Source organism: Scyliorhinus canicula, chromosome 7 (assembly GCF_902713615.1).
Source record: "Scyliorhinus canicula chromosome 7, sScyCan1.1, whole genome shotgun sequence".
In the NCBI taxonomy this organism is placed as follows: domain Eukaryota; kingdom Metazoa; phylum Chordata; class Chondrichthyes; order Carcharhiniformes; family Scyliorhinidae; genus Scyliorhinus; species Scyliorhinus canicula.
Window position 1 is genome coordinate 210,341,002 of NC_052152.1, and position 26,875 is coordinate 210,367,876.

The window sequence follows — 26,875 nt, forward strand, 5'->3', positions numbered from 1 at the left end:
ATCACTCAGTAATCACTCAGTAATCGATCAGTAATCAGTCAGTAATCAATCATCAATAGTCACTCAGTAATCAATCGGTAATCAGTCAGTGATCAATAATCAGGCAGTACTCAATCAGTAATCAGTCAGTAAATTAATCAGTAATCAGTCAGTAAATTAATCAGTCAGTACTCAATCAGTAAATATCAATAATCACTAATCAATCAGTAATCAGTGAATACTCATCATCAATAATCACTCAGTAATCAATCAGTAATCAGTCAGTAAATCAGTCAGTAAATTGATCAGTAATCAGTCAGTACTCAATCAGTAAATATCATCAATAATCACTAATCAATCAGTAATCAGTGAATACTCATCATCAATAATCACTCAGTAAATCAGTCAGTAATCAGTCAGTAAATCAGTCAGTAATCAGTCAGTAATTACTCAGTAATCGATCAGTAATCAGTCAGTAATCAATCATCAATAGTCACTCAGTAATCATTCAGTAATCATGCAGTAATCAATCAGTAATCAGTCAGTAATCAGTCAGTAATCAGTCAGTAATCAGTCAGTAATCAATCAGTAATCAGTCAGTAAATCAGTCAGTAATCAGTCAGTAATCAGTCAGTACTGTTGATGACTCCTTCCATCAGTTTGCTGATGATTGAGGGTTTTACAATAGATCTTCATTCATGAGATGCGGGTGTCGCTGGCTAACGCTGCAATTATTGTTCTTTCAAGATGGCTCTGGAGCGACTCTCTGCGAGCTCTCTCCCACAGATCCTCTTCCTACATCTCTTATAACCGTACTAACCTTTTCAAACGTAACTCTAACACTAACATTATCTCTAACCTTTCTGTTTTATGTCTCCGTATCCTTCATCTGATGTCCATGTATGAACTTTGCGTATTTATGTATGTCCTATGTTTTTTCATGATGGAACGATCTGCCTGGACTGTACGCAGAACAATACTTGACAATAAATCTAAATCTTATTGACCATCCTGAATTGGCTGAAGACTGGTGTCTGTGGTGCCGGAAGAGGTCAAAGTGAATATTCACTCAGCACATAAGAACATAAGAACTAGGAGCAGGAGTAGGCCATCTAGCCCCTCGAGCCTGCTCCGCCATTCAATGAGATCATGGCTGATCTTTTGTGGACTCAGCTCCACTTTCCGGCCCGAACACCATAACCCTTAATCCCTTTATTCTTCAAAAAACTATCTATCTTTACCTTAAAAACATGTAATGAAGGAGCCTCAACTGCTTCACTGGGCAAGGAATTCCATAGATTCACAACCCTTTGGGTGAAGAAGTTCCTCCTAAACTCAGTCCTAAATCTACTTCCCCTTATTTTGAGGCTATGTCCCCTAGTTCTGCTTTCACCCGCCAGTGGAAACAACCTGCCCGCATCTATCCTATCTATTCCCTTCATAATTTTAAATGTTTCTATAAGATCCCCTCTCATCCTTCTAAATTCCAACGAGTACAGTCCCAGTCTACTCAACCTCTCCTCATAATCCAACCCCTTCAGCTCTGGGATTAACCTAGTGAATCTCCTCTGCACACCCTCCAGTGCCAGTATGTCCTTTCTCAAGTAAGGAGACCAAAATTGAACACAATACTCCAGGTGTGGCCTCACTAACACCTTATATAATTGAAACATACCATCCTGGAGTCTCGATTTCGTCCACAGAACCGCCTGTCTATTCCCCTTACGATCGAGTCCCCTATCACTATAGCCCTGCCATTTTTCTTCCTGCCCTGCTGTGCAGCAGAGCCAGCCACGGTGCCATGAACCTTTCTGCTGCCTTCCCCTGGTGAGCCATCTCCCCAACAGTATCCAAAGCGGTATATCTGTTTTGCAGGGAGATGACCGCAGGGGACACCTGCACTGCCTTCCTACTCTTGCTCTGTCTTATGGTCACCCAGTTGCTATCTCCCTCAGTAACTTTCACCTGCGGTGTGACCAACTCGCTAAACGTGCTATCCACGACCTCCTCAGCATCGCGGATGCTCCAAAGTGAGTCCATCCGCAGCTCCAGAGCCGTCAAGCGGTCTATCGGAGCTGCAACTGAACACACTTCTTGCACGTGAAAGAGCCAGGGACAGTGGACGTGTCCCTGAGCTCCCATATCGCACACGAGGAGCGTGACACGGGTCTGGGATCTCCTGCCATGTCTTAAACCTTAGGTAAACTTATACAACTACAATTTCAAAATAAAAATAAATAAATTAGACAATAAAAATAAAAACTACTTCCCAGTCACTTACCAGGGTTAAAAAGCACCTCCTTCCCACCTAGCTTCGAATTCCCAAACTCACTCTTGGTTGTGCCTCACTCTGGCTGTGTCTTCTCTGGCTCACTGGGAGAACTCACCCAGGGTCTCAGATGCTCTCTGGTTCTCTCCCTTTCCCGATTACCTCACTGCACCAAATTACCAAGTTGCAATTCCCACTCCGGATGTGCTTCACTCCGGCTGTGTCTCCTTGAAAAGCGCAAGCTTACTGAGTGCGCTTTCTGTCTGTCTTTTATGCAGACCTCAGCTAACCGATGACTCAAAAAATACCTAAACTTCAAAGAGCAGAATACAATGTGCCCGTTGTGCCCCTAAACAGGCCTCAGGTGACTGACAGATAACTGCCTCTCAGCAATTAGGGTGGGGGCAGCTTCAACCAATCAGACACTAAGCTACACACTGCACTTTTAACTGAAAAACAGCAGAATTAGATTTTCAACTTATCTTTCCTGATTACCTCACTGCACCAAATTACCAAGTTGCAATTCCCACTCTGGATGTGCCTCACTCCAGATGTGTCTCCTTGAAAAGCGCAAGCTTACTGCTGAAGACAGTTGCAGATGCTTCAGTAGTCCTGTGTTCTGCTTCACCAGGTTGACACCTCATTTTTCAGTCTGCCTGATGTTGTTCCTGGCCTGTTCTCCTGCACTCTTCATTGAACCAGGGTTAATCCCCTGGCTGGGTGGTAATGGTAGAGTGGGGGATATGCTGGGCCATCAGTTTACAGATTGTGGTTGAATACAATTCTGTTGCTGCTGATGGCCCAAAGCGCCTCATAGATGCCCAATCTTGAGTTGCTAGATCTGTTCAAAGTCTATCGCATTTAGCACGGTGGTAGTGCCACACAACATGATGGAGGGTCTCCTCAGCATGAATACAGGACTTCTTTCCCACAAGGACTGTGCAGTGGTCACTCCTACAGATACAGTCATGGACAGATTTTTGATTTTGATTTGATTTATTGTCACATGTACCCATGTACAGTGAAAAGTATTTTTCTGCGGCCAAGGGAACGTACACAGAACGTACATAGTAGACAAAAGAATAATCAACAGAGAACATTGACAAATGGTACATTGACAAACAGTGATTGGTTACAGTGCGGAACAAGGGGCCAAACAAAGCAAATACATGAGCAAGAGCAGCATAGGACGTCGTGAATAGTGCCTTACAGGGAACAGATCAGTCCGAGGGGGAGTCGTTGAGGAGTCTTGTAGCTATGGGGAAGAAGCTGTTGTTATGTCCGGATGTGGGGTCTTCAGATTTCTGTACCTTCTGCCTGATGGAAGGGTCTGGAAGAAGGCAATACCTGGGTGGGAGGGGTCTCTGATAATGCTGTCTGCCTTCCTGAGGCAGCGGGAGGTGTAGACAGAATCAATGTGGGGGTGGCAAGCTTGTGTGATGCGTTGGGCTGAGTTCACCACACTCTGCAGTTTCTTGTGATCTTGGACCAAGCAGTTGCCATACCAGGCTGTGATGCAGCCGGATAGGATGCTCTCTATCGCACATCTGTAGAAGTTTGTGAGAGTCGATGCTGACATGCTGAATTTATTTAGCTTTCGTAGGAAGGAGAGACGTTGTTGGGCTTTCTTGACTGTTGTATTAACGTGAGTGGACCAGGACAGACTTTTGGTGATGGTCACCCCCAGGAACTTAAATCTATCGACCATCTCCACTTTGGAGCCATTGATGCAGACGGGAGTGTGTGTCGTGCTGCGCTTCCTGAAGTCGATGATCAGTTCCTTAGTCTTTCCGACATTTAGAGAGAGGTTGTTTTCGGTACACCATGCAACCAAGTCATTTATCTCCCTCCTGTAGTGTGATTTGTCGTTGTTTGAGATGCGGCCCACCACAGTCGTATCATCCGCAGACTTATAGATCGAATTGGAGTTAAATCTTGCCACACAGTGATGTGTGTATAGGGAGTACAGTACAGGACTGAACACACATCCTTGTGTGGCCCCGGTGTTGAGGACTATTGTGGAGGAGATGCTGTTGCCGATCCTGACAGATTGCAGCCTGTTGGTGAGGAAGGCAAGGATCCAGCTGCACAGGGAGGGGTCAAGCCCAAGATTGCAGAGTTTGGTTATAAATCTTGTCGGGATACTAGTGTTGAAGGCGGAGCTGTAGTCTATGGACAGCAGTTCATAGATGCATCTGTGCCAAGTGGATTGATCCGGACAAAATCAAGTTTGCTTTCCCCCGTGTTGGCTCTCTCACCATGCTTGACCCGATGGCACCACATATCTTTTGTCACCACTGTTGTGTCTATCCTGTGAGTGGGACGGGGCATACTCAGGAATGGTGATGGTGGTGTCTGGGATCTGGTCAATCTCAGTCGCTCTCACCAAATCATGTCTTACAGACAATGTCAGGTTGTCTGGCAGCTCTCCCAATGTTGGAACAAGCCCCAGATTTTAGTGAGGGGTCTTTGCAGATGTTAGTGAGGGGTCTTTGCAGATGTTAGTGACGGGTCTTTGCAGATGTTAGTGAGGGGTCTTTACAGATGTTAGTGAGGGGTCTTTGCAGATGTTAGTGAGGGGTCTTTACAGATGTTAGTGAGGGGTCTTTACAGATGTTAGTGAGGGGTCTTTGCAGATGTTAGTGAGGGGTCTTTTCAGATGTTAGTGAGGGGTCTTTGCAGGGTCAACACCGTTGAGTGTGCCTTGACATTTCTGGTGCTAAAGTAGATGCCGCGCTGTCTGTACGAGTTGATTCCTTTTAGATTTCATGTGCATCTGCTACTCTTGTTCTTCTGGGTGGTAGAAGGTATGGGGTTGGAAGGTGCTGTCTGAGGAATTTTTGTGGGTTTCTGAAGTACATCTTGTAGATGGTACACACGGCTGCCACTGTGTGCCAGTGTAGATTGAGTGAATGTTTGTGGATGGGGAGCCAATCAAGCGGGGCTGCTTTGTCCTGGATGGTGTTGAGCTTCTTGAGTGTTGTTGGAGCCGCACTCATCCAGGCAAGTGGAGAGTATTCCATCACACTCTTGACTTGTGCCTTGTAGATGGTGGCAGGCTTTGGGGAGTTTTTCGCCATAGTTACTCGCCATAGGATTCCTAGCCTTTGACCTGATCTGGTTGCCACAGTATTAATGTGGCTAGTCCAGTTCAGTTTCTGGTCATTTGTTGATTGTGGGGGATTCAGTCATGGTAATGTCATTGATTGTCAAGAGGCGGTGGTTAGATTCTCTATTGTTGGAGACGGTCATTGCCTGGCGCTGTGGGCTGAAACTTTTCAGTCCAGGTTATGCTGCCTAAGGGCATAAACTGGAGTCATGAATGGTGCTGAACATCAGCGAACATCCCCATGTTTGACTGTGATAAAGGGAAAGCTCTTGATGAAACAGCTGAAGATGATTTGGGCCGAAGAAACTATCTTCTTCACAAGGAGAATACTGGGGTAAAACTGAAATGGAGCTGTTACAGAGTACAGTGTCTTCCCTGAAATCAATCCCCATGTTTCGGATTCTGTTTCAAGGACGTTAAACATGTTCAGGTTGATCAGTCTGACGTGATGTACGAGAAAGCTTTTGATTCCAGTAAGCTGGAACTCAAATTACTGAAGAGCTTTCTCTGGGGAATGGGTTACATCATTTCATCAGAGGATCAAAATTGCATATCTTTCCTGAAAAACCCACATCAAGCTCCATTGATACCAGAGATGTCAGTGAGATTCTTATTGTGTCTGGATAGGGCAGCATAGTAGTCGGCCAAGGGGCCTGTTCCTGTGCTGTATTGTTCTTTGTTCTACAGTGGTTAGCACTGCTGCTTCACAGCTCCAGGGTTCCAGGTTCGATTCCCAGCTTGGGTCACTGTGCGGAGTCTGCACGTTCTCCCCGTGTCTGCGTGGGTTTCCTCTGGGTTCTCCGGTTTCCTCCCACAAGTCCCGAAAGACGTGCTGTTAGGTGAACTGGACATTCTGAATTCTCCCTCTGTGTACCGAACAGGCGCCAGAATGTGGTGACTAGGGGATTTTCACAGTAACGTCATTGCAGTGTTAATGTAAGCCTACTTGTGACAATAATAAAAATTTATTATAAGTTTCTCATTCTGCTACCTCTGACATGGGGCATACACTGAGTATAGCTCCACCGATACCCACACTTTCTCAGTATTTAGTCCAGAATGTGAACATAACTTCCTCATCTACCGAGAGCTGAGCAAGGCAGAGCATGCTCGTACATCCCAGGCTCTGTCTTTGCTCTGTGCTCAGTTTACTGTTTCAGGAGAGAAGCAGTGATAACACTTGTTCTTGCTGCACTGGTTAGTATATGTGTGCACAGCAAGATCCCAGATATAATTGAGGGGGAGATGGCGGTGTGGTGGAAATGTCACTGGAATAATCCAGAGGCTCTCGGGACATAAGTTCAGATCCCATCACAACAGCTGGTGGGTTTGAATTCAGTTAATAATTGCTTATTGTCACAAGTAGGCTTCAATGAAGTTACTGTGAAAAGCCCCTAGTCGCCACATTCCGGCACATGTTCAGGGAGGTCGGTACGGGAATTGAACCCTCGCTGCTGCCTTGTTCTGCATTACAAGCCAGCTGTTTAACCCACTGTGTTAAACCAGCCCCTAAACTAAAATCTAGAACAGAAAGCTAGTTCCCACAATGATGACCATGACAATCTCACTAAAAGTGAAAGTAAAGTCGCCATAGACTCAGATGGCCATAGGCTGCTCGCCCCCTTGAGGAGTAATTGACTGGTGGGGCTTTAACCTGAGGATCACCACACCTCAGGCGAGGGATTAGGTTGAGAAGGTGGGGCCTTCATGAATAACCTCACGGTAGGAGCTTCCTTGAGTACCCTGGGATCACATCAATTTCCCCAACACCAGAGGACAGTGAAGAAGGTTGTCTAGGATTGCAACGGCATCTTGACCAATTGGGCCAGTGGGCCGATGAATTGCAGATGGTGTTTAATTTGGATAAATGTGAGCTGATGCATTTTGGTCGATCGAATCGGGGCAGGACCTACTCAGTTAATGGCAGGGAGTTGGGGAGAGTTACAGAACAAAGAGATCTCGGATTACAAGTCCATAGCTCCTTGAAGGTGGAATCGCAGGTGGACAGGGTAGTGAAGAAGGCATTCAGCATGCTAGGTTTTATTGGTCAGAATATTGAATCCAGGAGTTGGGACACCTTGCTGAACAAGACATTAGTAGGGCCACACTTTTTAAAAATAATTTTTATTGAAATTTTTACAAAATAAAATACAAAATATAAACATCTTAGCTCTATTAACATACAACCGCGGTAACACCCCATGAACAATACCCCCCCAGCTTCAATAGCAACTTCAAACAAAAAGAAAAAACAACAACAAAGAAAAAAAAAGAAAAAAAGAACAAACAAGAGGGAGATAACACCCTCCACAAACCCATGTGCACAGTTCTCCCCCCCCCCCCCCTCCCCCCCCTCCCCCGGGTTGCTGCTGCTGTTGGCCTATTTCCCTACCGTTCCGCCAGGAAGTCCAGGAAAGGCTGCCACCGCCTAAAGAACCCTTCTACTGATCCCCTCAGGGCAAATTTCACCCTCTCCAATTTAATGAACCCCGCCATATCATTGATCCAGGCCTCCACGCTGGGGGGCCTCGCATCCTTCCATTGGAGCAAGATCCTCCGCCGGGCTACTAGGGACGCAAAGGCCAGAACACCGGCCTCTATCACCTCCTGCTCTCCCGGCTCCACTGCAACCCCAAAAATTGCGAGTCCCCAGCCTGGCTCGACCCTGGATCCCACCACCCTCGACACCGTCTTTGCTACCCCCTTCCCAAACTCCCCCAACGCTGGGCACGCCCAAAACATATGGGCGTGGTTCGCTGGGCTCCCCGAGCACCTAGCACACCTGCCCTCGCCCCCGAAGAACCTACTCATCCTTGTCCCCGTCATGTGGGCCCTATGCAGCACTTTGAACTGTATGAGGCTATGCCTCGCACAGGAAGAGGAGGAATTCACCCTTTCCAGGGCATCCGCCCATGTCCCCTCCTCAATCTCCTCACCCAGCTCCTCTTCCCATTTACCCTTCAGCTCCCCCACCGAGGCCTCGTCTACCTCCTGCATCACCCGGTATATGTCCGAGATCCTCCCCCCTCCGACCCACACCCCCGAGAGCACCCTATCCCGCACCCCCCGTGGGGGCAGCAAGGGGAACCCCTCCACCTGCTGCCTGGCAAACGCCCTCACCTGGATGTACCTAAACATGCTCCCCGGGGGGAGCCCAAACTTCCCCTCTAACTCCCCCAAGCTCGCGAACCTCCCCTCCACAAACAGGTCCCTCAACCTCCTAACCCCTGCCCTGTGCCAGCCCCGGAATCCGCCATCAATGCTCCCTGGGACGAACCGATGGTTCCCCCTTATCGGGGCCTCCATCGAGCCCCCCATTTCTCCTCTGTGCCGTCTCCATTGCCCCCAAATTTTGAGGGTAGCCGCCACCACCGGGCTCGTGGTGTACCTCGTTGGAGGGAGCGGCAACGGCGCCGTTACCAGCGCCTCCAGGCTCGTGCCCACACATGACGCCGCCTCTATCCTCTTCCATGCTGCCCCTTCCTCGTCCATTACCCACTTACGCACCATCGCTGCGTTGGCTGCCCAGTAGTACCCACAGAGGTTGGGCAGCGCCAGCCCCCCCCTATCCCTGCCTAGTTCCAGGAACACTCTTCGATCCCTTGGAGTCCCATGCGCCCACACAAATCCCGTAATACTGCTGTTGACCCTCCTGAAAAAGGCCTTTGGGATAAAGATGGGGAGGCACTGGAACAAGAACAAAAACCTCGGGAGCACCGTCATCTTGACGGACTGCACCCTCCCCGCCAGTGACAGCGGTAACATATCCCACCTCTTAAACTCCTCCTCCATCTGCTCCACCAACCTTGTGAGGTTGAGCTTGTGCAGGGCCCCCCAACTCCCAGCCACCTGGACCCCTAGGTACCTGAAGCTCTTCCCTGCCTGCTTCAGTGGGAGCCTACCAATCCCCTCCTCTTGATCCCCCGGGTGCACCACAAACACCTCGCTCTTGCCCAGGTTCAACTTATACCCCGAGAAACCCCCGAATTCCCCAAGGATCCTCATCACCTCCGGCATCCCCCCCACCGGGTCCGCCACATACAGCAGCAGGTCGTCCGCGTACAGTGACACTCGATGCTCCTCCCCCCCCGCACCATGCCCCTCCAGTTCCCTGACTCCCTCATCGCCATGGCCAGGGGCTCAATCGCCAACGCGAAGAGCAAGGGGGACAGGGGGCACCCCTCTCTCGTCCCCCGATGCAGCCGAAAGTACTCCGACCTCCTCCTATTTGTGGCTACACTTGCCATCGGGGCCTCATAGAGCAGCCTCACCCACCGGATAAACCCCTCCCCAAACCCAAACCTCTCCAACACCTCCCACAGATACACCCACTCAACCCTATCAAAGGCCTTCTCCGCATCCAATGCCACCACTATCTCCGCCTCCCCTTCCACCGCCGGCATCATAATGACATTGAGGAGTCTTCGCACATTTGTGTTCAGCTACCTTCCCTTCACAAACCCCGTCTGGTCCTCATGTATGACCCCCGGCACACAATCCTCTATTCTAGTGGCCAGGATCTTTGCCAGCAGCTTAGCATCGGCGTTCAGCAACGAAATCGGCCTATATGACCCAAACTGCAGAGGGTCCTTGTCCCGCTTCAGGATCAAGGAAATCAGCGCCCGTGACATAGTTGGGGGCAAAGCCCCCCCCCCCCCCCCCCCTCCCTTGCCTCGTTAAAGGTCCGAACCAACAGGGGGCCCAACAGGTCCAAATACTTGTTATAGAATTCCGCCGGAAACCCGTCCGGCCCCGGCGCCTTCCCCGACTGCATGCTCCCTATCCCCTTGACAACCTCCTCCAACTCGATCGGCGTCCCTAGCCCCTCCACCCGCTCCTCTTCCACCCTCGGGAAACGCAACCTGTCCAGGAAGCACCCCATTCCACCCCTATCCACCGGGGGGCTCAGACCGGCACAGCTCCCCATAAAAGTCCCTGAAGACCCCATTGACCTCTACCCCCCCTCCGCACCACCCCCCCCCAGCTCCACCCACCACTCCCCCAATCTCCCCGGCCGCGTCTCGCTTCCGGAGCTGGTGCGCCAGCATCCCGCCCGCCCTCCCACCGTGTTCATACACCGCCCCCTGTGCTTTCCTCCACCGGGCCCTCGCCCCTCTAGTCGTCAGTAGGTCAAACCTGGCCTGAAGGCTGCGCCTCTCCCCCAGCAATCCCTCCCCTGGGGCCCCCGCATATCTCCTATCCACCTGCACCATCTCCCCTATCAGTCTCTCCCTCTCCCTCTGCTCCCCCCTCTCCCTATGGGTTCGAATGGAGATCAATTCCCCCCTCATCACCGCCTTCAATGCCTCCCAGACCGTCCCCACTCGAACCTCCCCGTTATCATTGGCCTCGAGGTACCTCTCAATACACCCCCGAACCCTCCCGGCCACCTCCTCCTCTGCCAGCAGCCCCACCTCCAAGCGCCAGAGCAGACGTTGGTCCCTCTCTTCCCCCAGCCTGAGGTCCATCCAGTGCGGGGCATGATCTGAAATGGCAATGGCGGAGTATTCAGCATCCTCCACCCTCGACACCAACCCCCTGCTCAGGACAAAAAAATCAACCCTCGAGTAAGCCTTATGTACATGGGAGAAAAACGAGTATTCCCTGGCCCTTGGCCTCGCAAACCTCCAGGGATCCACCCCCCCATCTGGTCCATAAATCCCCTCAGCACCTTAGCCGCCGCCGACCTCCTACCCGTCCGGGACTTGGATCGATCCAATGGGGTATCCAGTACTGTGTTAAAGTCCCCCTCCCATGATCAGGCCCCCCACCTCCAGGTCCGGAATGCGGCCCAGCATACGCCGCATGAACCCCGCGTCGTCCCAATTTGGGGCATAAACATTCACCAGCACCACCCGCTCCCCCTGCAGCTTGCCACTCACCATCACGTACCTCCCGCCACTGTCAGCCACCACCTTCAACGCCTCAAACGACACCTTCTTCCCCACCAGGATCGCCACCCCCTTCCTCTTCTCGTCCAGCCCTGAGTGGAATACCTGGCCCACCCACCCCTTTCTCAGCCGGACCTAGTCCACCACTCTCAGGTATGTATAGAATATAGAATATAGAGTATAGAACAGTACAGCACAGAACAGGCCCTTCGGCCCTCGATGTTGTGCCGAGCAATGATCACCCTACTCAAACCCACGTATCCACCCTATACCCGTAACCCAACAACCACCCCCCCCCCCCCCTTTAACCTTACTTTTTAGGACACTACGGGCAATTTATCATGGCCAATCCACCTAACCCGCACATCTTTGGACTGTGGGAGGAAACCGGAGCACCCGGAGGAAACCCACGCACACACGGGGAGGACGTGCAGACTCCGCACAGACAGTGACCCAGCCGGGAATCGAACCTGGGACCCTGGAGCTGTGAAGCATTTATGCTAACCACCATGCTACCGTGCTGCCCCGCTACCGTGCTGCCCCAATGTCTCCTGGAGCATGGCCACATCCGCCTTCAGCCCCTTCAGGTGCGCAACTATTCGGGCCCTCTTGACCGGCCCATTCAGCCCCCTCACATTCCAGGTTATCAGCTGGATCCGAGGGCTCCCTGCCCCCTTCCCCTGCCGATTAGCCATACCCCATCCCTTGCCCACCCCCGGCCAGCGTCCCACGCTCTGCCAGTTTCCCACGGCGGCACCTCCCCCCCTCCAGCACCCCCTGCGTCCTCCAGCTCCTTCCTGACCGTTTCAGCAGCAACCCGGTATCCCCCCCCCCCCCCCTCCCCCCCCCCCCCCCCCCGCAGGCTAGGACCCCTCATAGCCGCCCCCCCCCCCCTACAGCACTCCTGTGAGCCAGCTAACTTCTGCTGACCCCGGCGGCTCCCGCCCTACTTTCGGCTCCTCCCAATGTGGGACTGCCCCTCCCCCATTGTGCCCATCAACCAGTCCACCCTCCCCCGCTCCTGCGCGGGAAAAGAAAACCCCGCCCCCTCCCTCTCCCAGCGCGGGGACCCCGCAGAAAGCCCGCGCTTTCGCCCTGCCGGGCCCCGCCTCCTCCAGGGCCACTCCCATTGTCAGTCCCCCCCCCCACCAGCTCCCCAAACACCCCGTTTACCCCTCAGTCCAAACCCGTCCACCCAACTCCTGCTAGAAAACCCATAAAGGAAACACCCGTACGGCATCACCCCACCCACCCTACGGCCACCCCACATCATACCCTAAACCCCGCAGATACACATACAGTATAAATAAATACAGTATTCCATAGCATCCCCCCCCGGGGGACCCTCAGTTTGTGTCCAGTTTCTCGGCTTGCACGAAGGCCCACGCCTCCTCCGGGGAATCAAAATAGTGGTGCCGATCCTGGTAGGTGACCCACAGACGCACCGGCAGCAGCATTCCAAATTTCACCTTCTGACTGTGGAGCACCGCCTTCATCCGGTTAAACCCGGCCCTCCGCCTCGCCACCTCTGCACTCCAGTCCTGGAAGATCCACACCTCCGTGTTCTCCCATTTGCTGCTCCGCTCCTTCTTGGCCCTCCGGAGCACACACTCACGATCCACGAACCGATGGAACCTCACCAACACCGCCCGCGGCGGCTCGTTCGGCTTGGGCCTCCTAGCCAGAATTCTGTGGGCCTCCTCCAACTCCAGCGGCCCCTGGAAGGACCCAGCCCCCATCAGCGAGTTCAGCATCACCACCACATAGGCCGCTAGGTCCGACCCCTCCAGCCCCTCCGTGAGGCCCAGGATCCGTAAATCCTTCCTCCTCGACCGGTTGTCCAACTCCTCGAACCGCTCCTGCCATCTTTTATGGAGCGCCTCGTGCATCTCCACCTTCCCCGCCACGGCCACGGCCTCATCCTCCCTTTCGGTGGCCTGCTGCTGCAGCTCCCGGATCGCAGCCCCCTGGGCTGTCTGGGTCTCCATCAGCTCCCTGTTGGTTACCTTGATGGACTCCAGCAGCTCCACTTTCAGCTCCTGGAAGCAGCGCAGCAGAGTCGTCTCGACCCACTTCTTCAACTCTTCAAAACTTTCGCCGGCCGCCATTTTGTCCTTCGGGTCCCGATTTTTCCCGGGTGTTTTCTCCTTTGATTCTCTCCCTGCCCCGCTCCTGGTCTCCACCATGGGACCTCTGGGGCGACTCCTGGCCTCTTCCCACGTCGGGATTCGCCTCACAAGCTCTGTTGGGGGCCTTTAAAAAAGCCCCAAAGTCCGTTCTTTCCGGGAGCCTCCGAACGTGCGGCTCAGCTGTTCATTGCCGCTACCGGAAGTCGTAGGGCCACACTTTGAATACTGTGCACAGTTCAGGTCACCCTATTATAGGAAGGATATTGTTAAACTAGAAAGAGTGCAGAAGAGATTTACTAGGATTCTACCAGGACTTGATAGTCTGAGTTATAAGGAGAGGCTGGATAGGCTGGGACTGAGACTTCTTTCCCTGGAGTGTAGGAGGCTTAGGGCTGATCTTATAGAGGTCTATAAAATAATGAGGGCATAGATAAGGTAGGTAAGGTCGACATCTTTCCCCAAAGGTAGAGGAGTCTAAAACTAGAGGGCACAGGTTTAAGGTGAGAGGGGAAAGATACAAAAGGGTCCAGAGGGGAAGTTTCTTCACACAGAGGGTGGGGAGTGTCTGGAACGAGCTGCCAGAGGCAGTGGTAAAAGCGGGTACAATTTTGTTCTTTAAAAAGCATTTGGAGAGTTATATGGGTAAGATGGGTATCGAGGGATATGAGCCAAATGCGGCCAATTGGGACTAGCTCAGTGATAGAAACTGGGCAGCATGGACAAGCTGGGACGAAGGGCTTCAGTGGGGGGGGGGGGGGGGTGGATACAGGTCAGCAGGGGATGGATAGGGGTCGGGGGGTGGATAGGGGTCAGCAGGGGATGGATAGGGGTCGGGGGGTGGATAGGGGTCAGCGGGGGGGCATAGGGGTCAGCGGGGGTGGATAGGGGTCAGGGGGTGGATAGGGGTCAGCGGGGGGTGGATAGCGGTCGGGGGTGGATAGGGGTCAGGGGGGGTGGGTAGGGGTCAGCGGGGGGCATAGGGGTCAGCGGGGGGTGGATAGGGGTCGGGGGTGGATAGGGGTCAGCAGGGGGTGACTAGGGGTCAGCAGGGGGTGGCTAGGGGTCAGCAGGGGGTGGATAGGGGTCAGCGGGGGTGGATAGGGGTCAGAGGGGGGTGGATAGGGGTCAGCGGTGGGTGGATAGGGGTCAGCGGGGGTTGGATAGGGGTCGGGGGTGGATAGGGGTCAGGGGGGGGTGGATAGGGGTCAGGGGGGTGGATAGGGGCCAGCGGGGGGTGGATAGGGGTCAGAGTGGGGTTGGATAGGGGTCAGTGGGGGGTGGATAGGGGTCAGAGTGGGGTTGGATAGGGGTCAGTGGGGGGTGGATAGGGGTCAGAGTGGGGTTGGATAGGGGTCAGCGGGGGGTGGATAGGGGTCAGAGTGGGGTTGGATAGGGGTCAGCGGGGGGAGGAAGAGAATCTGTGACTTGCATAAATAAAGTTTCCTAATGATTACTTAATGGATTGTTGAGTTTTACTAACAGTTGTGATTTGATCTAATTTCCTGACAGACAATGGGTGGGGAGCAGAGCAACGAACCCAAAGCAGGAACTGAGCTGAGCCAGGAGACACCGACCACGGCAGAGGCAAAAACTACACCAGAATCAACTACTCCTCTCTGTCGGGCTGAGCACAGCAACATTCCCCAGATACCCCTCGGGGGCAAGCTGGTGGATGACATGCGCTTCATGATAACTTGTACTAACTGGTACTGAGCCCTGGGAAGCAGCAAGAGGCCATGTCGGCGGCGGGGGGGGGGGGGGGGGGGGGGATTAATAGCTTTGCCAATTTGCACAGTGGAAGCTGCACCATGAGGAATGGGGTCAGGTCATCCACCTGCCATTTTTACCATTATTGTCACTCCTAACTGTCACATTCTGTTTTCCAATATTAACATCATCACCCTCTGCAGTCAGAAATAAATGAGATGAAGGTTTGCTGTGTGATTTGATTGTCATTAGTTTGAAATAATCTGTCCCGTGCCCCAGATAACAGATTCTCTGCTCCCTGAATTAAAATTGAGTTTTAACGGTGAAAAATCCGCCAGGGATTTAAACCCAGCCAGAGAGACCGAAACACAGGAAACAGCCCAAACCACTCAGCCATCAGCCTGTTCTACCATTCAATCGATATCTCTGAACTCCATTTATCCACCGTGGCTTTGCAACCCCATAATTAACAAAAATACAGCAACCTTAGTTTAGAATTGACTCTCGGCCTGAATAGCTTTTGGGGGGAGAGTTTTACCCCCCTCCATGTGAAGAAGTGCTTCTTGACATCCCCTCTGAACGCCCTAGCACTCATTTTAACAATGTGCCCCTTGTGGACACTCCCCCTACCCCACAGAGGACACGGTTTGGGGCTGAAATCCAATCACAGGTTTGTACCAGTAGAGGTGGAGGCCATTTGGTCCTTTGTGTCGACTGTAGCTCCCTGAAGGAAACATTAAACTGACGACACTAACTGTCTTTTCCCTGTAGCCTGACATATTCTTCCTTCTCACACAACCTAATTCCCTCTCGAATGTCTCAATTCAACTTGCTTCCCACCACACGCAGGCAGCGCATTCCAGATTCTAACCACTCGCTGTGTGAAAATCTTTCCCCATGTATCTCCATTGCTTCTTTTGCCAATTACTTTAACCTCTTGTTCTCAATGAGAATAACAATCCCATATATACCCTGTCCATGCCACAGGACCTCTGGCAAACCCTCAATCTTTTGTCCAAGGAAAATAGTCCAACTTTTCCAATTCGTGTAACTGAAGTTCCTCATTCCTGGAATAATTCTTGGGAGTCTTTCCTGCACCCTCTCCAATGCCTTCACATCCATCCTGGAGTGAGGTGCCAAGAACTAGATACTGAGGCCACACCAGTGTTATATTCGGATTTCACATAGATTCCTTGCTTTTGTAGTCTATGACCCTTTTAATAAAAAGAATACTGTGTACTTTAACTCACCTGTCCGGCCATCTTCAATGATTTATTCACACATGCACCCAGGTGGCTCTGCACTCTCTTTACAGTATCACCCTTTATTTTGTTTTGTTTATCTGCATTCTTCCTACCAAAATTAATCACTTTACAGAACTCTATTGAACTTCATCTTCCACTCATCTGCCCATTCCACCAACTTGTGTATGCCCTTTTGAATTTCAGCACTAACCCCCTCACTTGTTCACTGTGCTTCCCACATTCTTACTGTGTGCAAGTTTTGAAAGTATGCCTTGTAATCGAGACTGAGGTCATTAACATACATCAGGAGGAGCAAGGGTCAATATTGATGCCAAAGGAACTCCATTACAAACATTACACACCTTCCTCCAGCCCAATAAACATATTAACCACTATCGGTGTCAGCCAATTCTATATTCATGTTGCTCCTGTCCCTTTTATGATGAATATCGCAGTTTCAGAGATATTGTGTTATCTGTATTGGGTGCAGTAAGGGTTAAAAGCCTGGGCTAATGTGTGTATGATTGTTGCAGTAGTGTTTTAGAAAATCCTGGTTTACAAGGCAGCCAGGCTACAACAGGTGCAATTAAAGCATCATAAAAGTTTGGGCTAATGGACCTTTGTTTATATAAACAAGGTTCCTGGGGAGTAAATACTTAGAGACATTGGGTGCAATTTAATGGTCGCATTGCTCCCGGCCGGGACCCATGCGCTCCGGTTAGATCGCAGGAAAAGCCAAAATCAGGATTCGTGCTGGCCGCCAATTGGTTTGCAATCTAAGCGGCCCCCTCCCATTGGGGGTTCCAGATCCTGACTGAATGTGGCTAGAAATCAATTATCACCAATTAAGGGCAATCTCCTTCTCATTTATGAGATGGACACCCTACCTAACGGCCTTCCGGGATCTACCCGGCCCCGCAGCAGGTGGCCACGTGGACGCCCTTTAGCAAACCTATTTAAAAATGGGAAGCTAGCACAATGGCTGCTGTGGGGATCGGAGGAGGTGAGTAGCCTTTTAAAAACTGGGCATGCAACCCAGGGGCACAGGAGCTGCTGCTCCCGTGCTTGGGAGAGTGGGGGAGCCCCTGTGGGCCCAACACAAGAGGAACAACAGGAGAGGAAGAGCGGAAAAGAAGGGAGGAGGGCACTGCCCACAGACAAACATCAAACAATCACCTACGGTAACATAAGGGGCCTCGAGTAAGGCTCGGACACGGCAGAATAAGGCACATGGGGAACAACATGTAAAGAACAAAGAATAGTACAGCACAGAAACAGGCCCTTTGGCCCTCCAAGCCCGAGACTGGAACCATTTAATCTATTTTTATGTACAGTGTAAAAATGTAGGGCTGGATTCTCCGCAGCCCAGTGGTGAAATTGCAGCGGGGGCGGAGAATCCATTTTCACGCCATAATCGGGCCCGGAGCCGATCCAGCAATTCTCGGCCCCAGAATTCGGCGTTGCCACGGAGTACGCCGCGCCGTGGGGGGGGGGGGGGGGGGGCATTGCCAGAGGCCCACCCAGCAAGCCTCCGCTCCCGACTGGCCAAGTTTCCGACAGCGTGGAATCAACCACCTATTGCCAGTTGGGATGCTGGTGTGGCGGCTGCGGACTCAGTCCATGTCAGTCCTGGTCAGTGGCGGGGGGAGTGGAGGCCAGGGTGGGCCTTACAGGCGGCCGGGGATTAAATCTGCGCGTTTTCAGGCTCGGGCGCTGATTTTCTCTCTGTGGCTCCGCGGTCCCAGTCCACCGTGGAGCTCAGCGCTGAAAGCCGCCGCCGCCGTGCACATGCGCGGACTCCGAACTGGCAGTGCGAGGGCCCGTATCCGCAGCTAGAGCTGCGAGGTTTACTCCGGGTCCTTGCTAGCCCCCTGCAGGGCATTGAATTAGGTCAACTTTTTCTAGGAAATCCGGGAGTAAAACTCCGCCCTTTTTACACCGGCGTGAGTCTCATTTTGGGATAATCCAGCCCGTAAACATTAATAAAAATATTTCAAAAACAGTGAAAGTCCGAATCTATTAGTAATGACAGTGATGAAGATTCAGACCAGAGTTCTGAATTCGATTTTGGTTCTATTTACGAAGAAATAATAAACAACTTGTATGGAATAGACCTGTCACTAACTGATCTTGAACAGATAGCAAGAAATTCTTCCAAAGCTAGGAAAGAAATCAGCAAATCAGAAGAAGAAAATGAATTGGACTTTCCTAAAAGTAATTTGTTGCAGCCTCTTGTAGTAAACCCATTGCCATTCACTTCAGGTGAAAATATAATAATCTTTATTAGTGTCACAGGTAGGCTTACATTGACACTGCAGTGAAGTTACTGTTTCCCAGAGCATGCCTGTTGTGATGGAAACTATACATAATGGCATGATATCAGTCAGGACAAGGACAGCAAGGACTGTGAAGTGACACCAAGCAAACAGCAGATTAACCCACATCTTTTATGAAGACTCCGATGAAGAGGTAAAAGGTGTAAAACAAAGAATGGTGCGTTTACAGCCAACCGAAGCATACACTTTTTGTTTCACTTGTCAAATGTCAAAATGATAAATGACTATTTTGCTAACAAGCCCCGAGTGCCCTGTGTATTCGATGAATTATGGCCTCAGTGTCTGATAAATGATGTTTGGAGCAGCAAACTGCATTACTGAGGCAATGATGTGATTTTTGGTTCATGGCAGGGTTTGTGTGAGAGGTTTGGAGTGGAGGTGCTGTCCTTGATCTCAGACAGAAGATAAGCCTGGCCAGCCTAGCTGAGGGGGCACTAAATCACAGCCCCACTGGTGTCCCTCCTCTCTGAATTTCTCTTCCTCACCATGTGACTGCCTGGGTTCCCCACCTGAGTCATCTCTGATTGCCTCCTCTGAGGGGACTACACCTGCCTGTCTCCTCCTGGTCCCAATGGTTCCCCCACAGAGAGTGAGATTATGCAGAGCACAGCAGACAGCAATGATGAGTGACATTCATGATGGATATTGCAGGGCACCCCTGCAGCGATCCAGGCATCAGAACGTTCATGGTGCGATTGGCAGCAGCCTGAGACAGTTTGTGAATCTGAGCTGATTGGCCCTGCTGGACATTACAGAAGGTGAAGTGACTCATTCTTTCCAAAAACCAGCTGAGACATCATCAAACCAAGAGAGAGAAATTCAGCCGTCTCCAACTGTCCATTCTCCCACTGATTGGAAAAGCATTATTAAAATACATCATTCACTTGACCAGTTGCAGCCACAGCTCAATTTAATCAAACTCCATGGACAGCGTATTAAACTGAATGTTTTGTAGCAATATTTATTGAAAGGTAATCTCCCACATTGACACAGGAAATGGTCCCTGTTTTACTCAATCTTTTACCAACCATTTCCTCACTTCCTGTTTTGTGCAGGAGAAACTGTTTTAGAAACATTCAACAAAATAATTTAAATCATCTGAAAACATGTTGCTGTGTTAGGTACGAGTGTTATCAATGTGGCTTTTCATTCACTAACGAGAGCATTTGCATATGGGGAGAGTTCTGGGGCGGAATTCGACCCCCCGCCGGGTCGGAGAATTGGCGCAGCGCAGCGTGAATTGCGACACGCCGCCGGGACGCAATTCTCCACAATGCAGAGAATTAGAACAAAGAACAAAGAAAATTACAGCACAGGAACAGGCCCTTCGGCCCTCCCAGCCTGCGCCGATCCATTGGCGGCATCGACGCCGGCGTGGTCGGTGTGGCGCCAGTCGGGGTGTGTGCCTACTCTCCGGCCTGGGCCAGCGCGCCGATTCTCCAGGCCGGATGGGCCGAGTGGCCGTCAACAAAATGCAGAGTCCCGCCGACGCCTTTCTAACCTGCTGTGGGCTGGTGGGACCTCGGCATTGAAGGGTCCGGGTGCGGCCTGTGGGGGGGTGGGGGGTGGGGGGAGGGGGGTTCAACACCGGGGGGGGGGGCCCGTAGTGGCCTGGCCACGATCAGGGTCCACCGATCGTGATGTACCATCAATTGAACGCGAGACGAGTTGCTGTACAAAAGTAAGGCTTTAATAAGCTAGATGTTAGCCCTGCGGTCGACTACAGTAAATGGACGACTGCCGGGCATACTGGGTATTTATACCCCACCTCCAGGGGTATTAACTCAGCCTCTCGACCAATCGGGGAGCCGTCACATGACTGGTCTCAACCAATCGGTCGAGAGGCACGTGACCGACCAGGGCCAATGGTAAGCCGGTGTTCTGCACCAATGGCAGGCAGCTATGTTAATCATACCACCACAGAGCGGTAGGCTGGACACTCTGACCCCCGGCCTCCTTTCCTATGCACCGGCTCCAGTAGCCCTGCGCCATTTTGCTTCGGGGCCGCTGCGGGGAAGAAGGCCACTATGCATGTGCTAGTTGGCACTGGCTCTGTGGCACCGTGTTCAGGCCGGGATCGGCAGTTGGGGCGGCGGAGGCCTCTCCAGCGCGGTCTTAGTCCCCTGTGGGCTGCAGAATGGGGTCCTGGAACAGGCGCCTACGTCAGAGTAAAACACTCCCGTTTTTACTCCGGCCTTGGCACTTGGCTGCCCGTTGGGAGAATCCCGCCCTCAGACAGTCAATGAATTTGAAGCACCTTCCAAACCCACGGCCTCTACCATCTAGAAGGTCAAGAGCAGCAGATACCGGGGAACCCCACTTCCTGGAGGTTCTCCTCCCAGTCACTCATCACCCTGACTTGGAAATATATTGGCTGTTCCTCCACTGTCACTGGGACAACATCCTGGAGCTCCCTCCCTAACAGCACAGTGGGTGTACCTACACCACATGGACTGCAGTGGTTCATTGAATCATAGAATCCCTACAGTGCAGAAAGAGGCCACTCACCCCATCGAGAGCACCGACCCCTCAAAGGAGCACTTCACTCATACCCACTTCCTCCCTATTCCAGCAACCCCATAACCATCCCCGGGCAATAAGGGACAATTTAGCATGGCCAATCCACCTAACCTGCAGAACTTTGGACTGTGGGAGGAAGCCGGTGCACCCGGAGGAAACCCACGCAGACACGGGGACCACGTGCAAACTGCACACAGTGACCCAAGCCAGAATTGAACCTGGGATCCTGGTGCTGTGAGGCAGCAGTGCTAACCACTGTGCCACCATGATGTTCAAGAAGGCAGCTCACCAGCACCTCCTCAAGGGCAATGGGGGACTGGCAATAAATGTTGGCCTATGTACACATTCCGAGAATAAAGAAAACATGATAAAGAGTAGAACTGCTTAAATAGAGGCAGCACGGTGGCACAGTGGTTAGCACTGCTGCCTCACGGCACCAAGGTCCCAGGTTCGATCCCGGCTCTGGGTCACTGTCCGTGTGGAGTTTGCACATTCTCCCCGTGTTTGCGTGGGTTTCGCCCCCACAACCCAAAGATGTGCAGGGTAGGTGGATTGGCCACGCTAAATTGCCCCTTAATTGGAGAAAATGAATTGGGTACTCTAAATTTAAAAAAAAGAACTGTTTAAATAGAATGGACACCAGTTTAAGGGAGGGGTATAGCAGGAAATTTAAATGCAGCTTGGCTCCTTGACCCAATTGGATATTGCCAAGAGACAGTGTCGATGCAGATGTAAAATTGGTCACTGGAGGATTGCTGAGGTGCAGACGCACCGTCCCAGACTGCCCCTGGGACAAGCCATTGGTGTTCACATGACCAGCTCAGGGCCAATCGCTTGGGAGCAGTCTAACAGGGAAGGTGGGGGTCCTGGAGCGGGGGAGCTGCTGAAAGTGCGCATTGGGGGCCTGAAGTTGTGGGGCTCCAATAGCGATGTCTTACTTGGGGGGGGGGGGGGGGTGACGTTGCCCATGAGTGGGGGGTGTGGGGACCCTTTCAAAATGACGGGCTGATCTCGGAGTTCAGCTTCCCAGTGTGCAATGCGATTCTCCGTCGTCTGCCTCCGGAATCAGGAAACACGATTGGGCGGAGAATCGCGATGGGCGCAGGTTTCACGCTGAATCGCAGTTAGCTATTGCCTTGAGAACAGCGTAATACAGTCCGTAACGCATGTACAGTAAATACCGTATACATATCATTCACGGGCCCGACATGGTATTCTCCGGGGCCTCCGCGATTCTCCGCCTGCAATGTGCCGAATTCCTGACGCCGAGGTTAATTTGTGCACGGAGCACCATTGCCGCGGCCAGGCAGCTGCGCACAGCGTAAACAGCCCACTGTGAACTTAGGGCCATGGGTTGTATAGGTGTCCCCCCCCCAGGCCACTCCCCTCGGTGCCCTCTGGCCCCAGCTGACCCATCAGCTCCTGCACAACCAGCGCCATCTTGTTGTCTGGGATGAGTGTGTGTGGGGAGTGTAATGTGTGTGGGGCTGGGATGAGTGTGTGTGGGGAGTGTAATGTGTGTGTGCGGCTGGGGTGTGTGTGTGTGGGGAGTGTAATGTGTGTGTGCGGCTGGGATGAGTGTGTGTGGGGAGTGTAATGTGTGTGTGCGGCTGGGATGAGTGTGTGTGGGGAGTGTAATGTGTGTGTGTGGCTGGGATGAGTGTGTGTGGGGAGTGTAATGTGTGTGTGCGGCTGGGATGAGTGTGTGTGGGGAGTGTAATGTGTGTGTGCGGCTGGGATGAGTGTGTGTGTGGAGTGTAATGTGTTTGTGTGGCTGCAGCTTGTCAGTCTCCCGAGTGTTAATCACAGACCGGGCGAATCCCGCACTGTTTCCCCATTGGAATCGCTTGTGTTCCACACGGAGCCCCTCCACAGTCACAATCGATCCAGCTCCGGCAACAGTTTTGCTGTTGTGAAAGTCCACGAATCCTACCCCTGCGTAATGTAACCCCACTGTTTAAGAAGGGAGGGAGGCGGAAGACGGGAAATTATAGGCCGGTTAGCCTGACTTCGGTCATTGGTAAGATTTTAGAGTCTGTTATTGAAGACGAGATTGCAAAGTATGTGGAAGTGCATGGTAAAATAGGACTGAGTCAGCACGACTTTGTAAAAGGGAAGACGTGATTTATTTAGATTTCCAGAAGGCCCTTGACAGGCTGCGGCATAGGAGACTGTTAAATAAGGGCCAGGATTCTCCCCTACCCAGCGGGGCGTGGTGTCCCGGCGTACCTGAGTGGCGAGAATCACGCCGGCCGTTGGGCCTCCCCAAAGTTGTGGAATTCTCCGCACCTTTAGGGGCTAGGCCTGCGCCGGAGTGGTTGGCGCCCTGCCAGCCGGCGCAAACGGCTGGCCGAAAGGCCTTTGTCGGCCGGCGTGAGTCCGCGCATGCGCCGGAGCGTCAGCGGCTGCTGACGTCACCCTGGCGCATGCGTGGTGGAGGCCATTGCGGCGGCAGAAGAAAAAGAGTGCCCCACGGCACAGGCCCGCCCGCCGATCCATGGCTCCGATCGCAGGCCAGGCCACCGTGGGGGCACCCACCAGGGCCCGCTCGCACCGCCTGCTCCCGCCGGCACCAGACGTGCTCTGATTCCTGCCGGCAGGATTGGCCTGTCAGCGGCGGGACTTCGGCCCATCAAGGGCCGGAGAATCGGCGTGGGGGGCCCGCCGACTGGCGCGGCGCGATTCCCGCCCCCACCGATTTCCAGGTGGCGGAGAATTCGGGCCACGGCGGGGGCGGGATTTACGCCGGCCCCGGGCGATTCCCCTACCCTGCGGAGGGTCGGAGAATTCCGCCCAAGTTAAGAGCCCATGGTGTTCAGGGTAAGATCCTGGCATGGATAGAGGATTGGCTGACTGGCAGAAGGCAGAGAGTGGGGATAAAGGGGTCTTTTTCAGGATGGCAGCCGGTGACTAGTGGTGTGCCTCAGGGGTCTGTGCTGGGACCACAGCTTTTCACAATATACATTAATGATCTGGAAGAAGGAACTGAAGGCACTGTTGCCAAGTTTATAGATGGTACAAAGAGCTGGAGAGGGACAGGTAGTATTGAGGAAGCGGGGGCGGGGGGGCTGCAGAAGGACTTGGACAAGCTAGGAGAGTGGGCAATGAAGTGGCAGATGGAATACAATGTGGAAAAGTGTGAGGTTAAGCACTTTGGAAGGAGGAATTTAGACAGACTATTTTCTAAATGGGGAAATGCTTCAGAAATCAGAAGCACAAAGGGACTTGGGAGTCCTTGTTCACGATTCTCTGAAGGTTAACGTGCAGGTTCAGTCGGCAGTTAGGAAGGCAAATGCAACGTCAAGAGGGCTAGAATACAAGAGCAGGGATGGACTTCTGAGGCTGTATAAGGCTCTAGTCAGACCACATTTGGAGTATTGTTTAGATTGCGGGGGGGGGGGGGGGGGGGGGGTCACTCACCGGCAGAGCAAGCGAGAAACCCCCTGAGATTCCCGCCACAAATGACACATCGAAACTTTTCCGTCAGATCGTCAGAATCAGAGGACACAGAAAACACAGACCATCACGTCTGTGATGGTCAAAAACAGTCAGCAACTATTCTAACCCCATTTCCCATTCGGCCCATCGCCGTGTCTGCCCTGGGATCGCAGGGGCACATCTAAATACTTCTTCAATGTTCTGAGGGTCTCTGCCTCCACCCCCCTTTCAGGCAGCGAGTTCCAGACTCCCACCACCCTCTGGGTGAAAAGGTTTTTCCCTCACATCCCCTCTAAACCTCCTGCTCCTTACCTTAAATCTATAACTCTGATCACTGACCCCTCCACCAAGGGTTGACCAAGGTCCTTCTGATCCTCGGTGCTTCCCAGAGGGTTTCCTCCTGTCTACTTTATCTCTGCCCCTCATAATTTTCTACACCTCAAATCATGTCCCCTCTCAGTCTCCTCTGTTCCAAGGAAAACAATCCCAGTCTATCCAATCTCTCTTCATAACTCAAACACTCCGGCCCAGGCAACATCCTGGTAAATCCCCTCTGCTCCCTTTCCAGTGCTATCACATCCCTCCTATAATGTGGATTCCAGAACTGCGCACAATACTCTAGCTGTGGCCTAACCAACATTTGAAATGAAATGAAATGAAAATCGCTTATTGTCACGAGTAGGCTTCAATGAAGTTACTGTGAAAAGCCCCTAGTCGCCACATTCTGCCGCCTGTCTGGGGAGGCTGGTACGGGATTTATACAGTTCCAGCATAACCTCCCTGCTTTTAAACTCTATGATGTGGAGATGCCAGCGTTGGACTGGGGTGGGCAGTGGAAAAGGTCTTACAGCACCAGGTTATGAAGGAGCTCCAAAAGTTAGTGATTCAAAACAAACCTGTTGGACTTTAACTTGGACTTTAAGTAAGACTTCTTACTTAAATCTACGCCTCAGCTAATAAAGGCAAATAAGCTTTCTTACCCACTGTATCCACCTGCCCTGTTACCTTAAGTGACGGGTGTACAGGCACAGCAAGGTCCTTCTGACCCTCGGTGCTTCCCAGAGTGCTGCCGTTTATCATGTGTCCCTTGCCCTGTTTGTCCTGCCCAAGGGCATCACCTCACACGGAGGGCAGAGCATCACAGAGGGCACAGCATCACACAGGGCGGAGCATCACACAGGGTGGAGCATCACACAGGGCGGAGCATCACACAGGGCGGAGCAACACGGAGGGCGGAGCATCACGGAGGGCACAGCATCACACAGGGCGGAGCATCACACAGGGCGGAGCATCACACAGGGCAGAGCAACACAGAGGGCGGAGCAACACGGAGGGCGGAGCATCACAGAGGGCGGAGCATCACACAGGGCGGAGCATCACAGAGGGCACAGCATCACACAGGGCGGAGCATCACACAGGGTGGAGCATCACACAGGGCGGAGCATCACAGAGGGCACAGCATCACAGAGGGCGGAGCAACACGGAGGGCGGAGCATCACACAGGGCGGAGCATCACACAGGGCGGAGCATCACACAGGGTGGAGCATCACAGAGGGCGGAGCATCACACAGGGTGGAGCATCACGGAGGGTGGAGCATCACAGAGGGCGGAGCATCACAGAGGGGAGGAGCATCACAGAGGGGTGGGGCATCATGGAGGGGAGGAGCATCACAGAGGGAGGAGCATCACAGAGGGCGGAGCATCACGGAGGGCGGAGCATCACGGAGGGCGGAGCATCACAGAGGGGAGGAGCATCACAGAGGGGAGGGGCATCACAGAGGGGAGGAGCATCACGGAGGGAGGAGCATCATGGAGGGCGGAGCATCATGGAGGGTGGAGCATCGTGGAGGGGAGGAGCATCGTGGAGGGCGGAGCATCACGGAGGGCGGAGCATCATGGAGGGCGGAGCATCACAGAGGGCGGAGCATCGTGGAGGGGAGGGGCATCACGGAGGGTGGGGCATCACGGAGGGCGGAGCATCGTGGAGGGGAGGGGCATCGCGGAGGGTGGAGCATCACAGAGGGGTGGAGCATTGTGGAGGGCGGAGCATCATGGAGGGGAGGAGCATCATAGAGGGGAGGGGCATCGTGGTGGGCGGAGCATCATGGAGGGGTGGGGCATCATGGAGGGGAGGAGCATCGCAGAGGGCGGAGCATCACGGTGGGTGGAGCATCACGGAGGGGTGGAGCTTCACGGAGGGGTGGAGCATCACGGAGGGGAGGAGCATCGTGGAGGGGAGGAGCATCGTGGAGG

At 52.7% G+C, this 26,875-nt stretch overlaps 1 protein-coding gene across 1 annotated transcript in view; it reads right to left on the reverse strand.

Moving 5' to 3' along the window:
• Positions 1–25,698, reverse strand: part of LOC119969773 (eukaryotic translation initiation factor 6) — a 108,166-nt gene extending 82,468 nt beyond the window's left edge. The window contains exon 1 of the mRNA XM_038803847.1: positions 25,628–25,698. The gene's annotated coding sequence lies outside the window, so the exon portion shown is untranslated. The remainder of the gene's footprint in view (positions 1–25,627) is intronic.
• Positions 25,699–26,875: the final 1,177 nt, after the last annotated feature.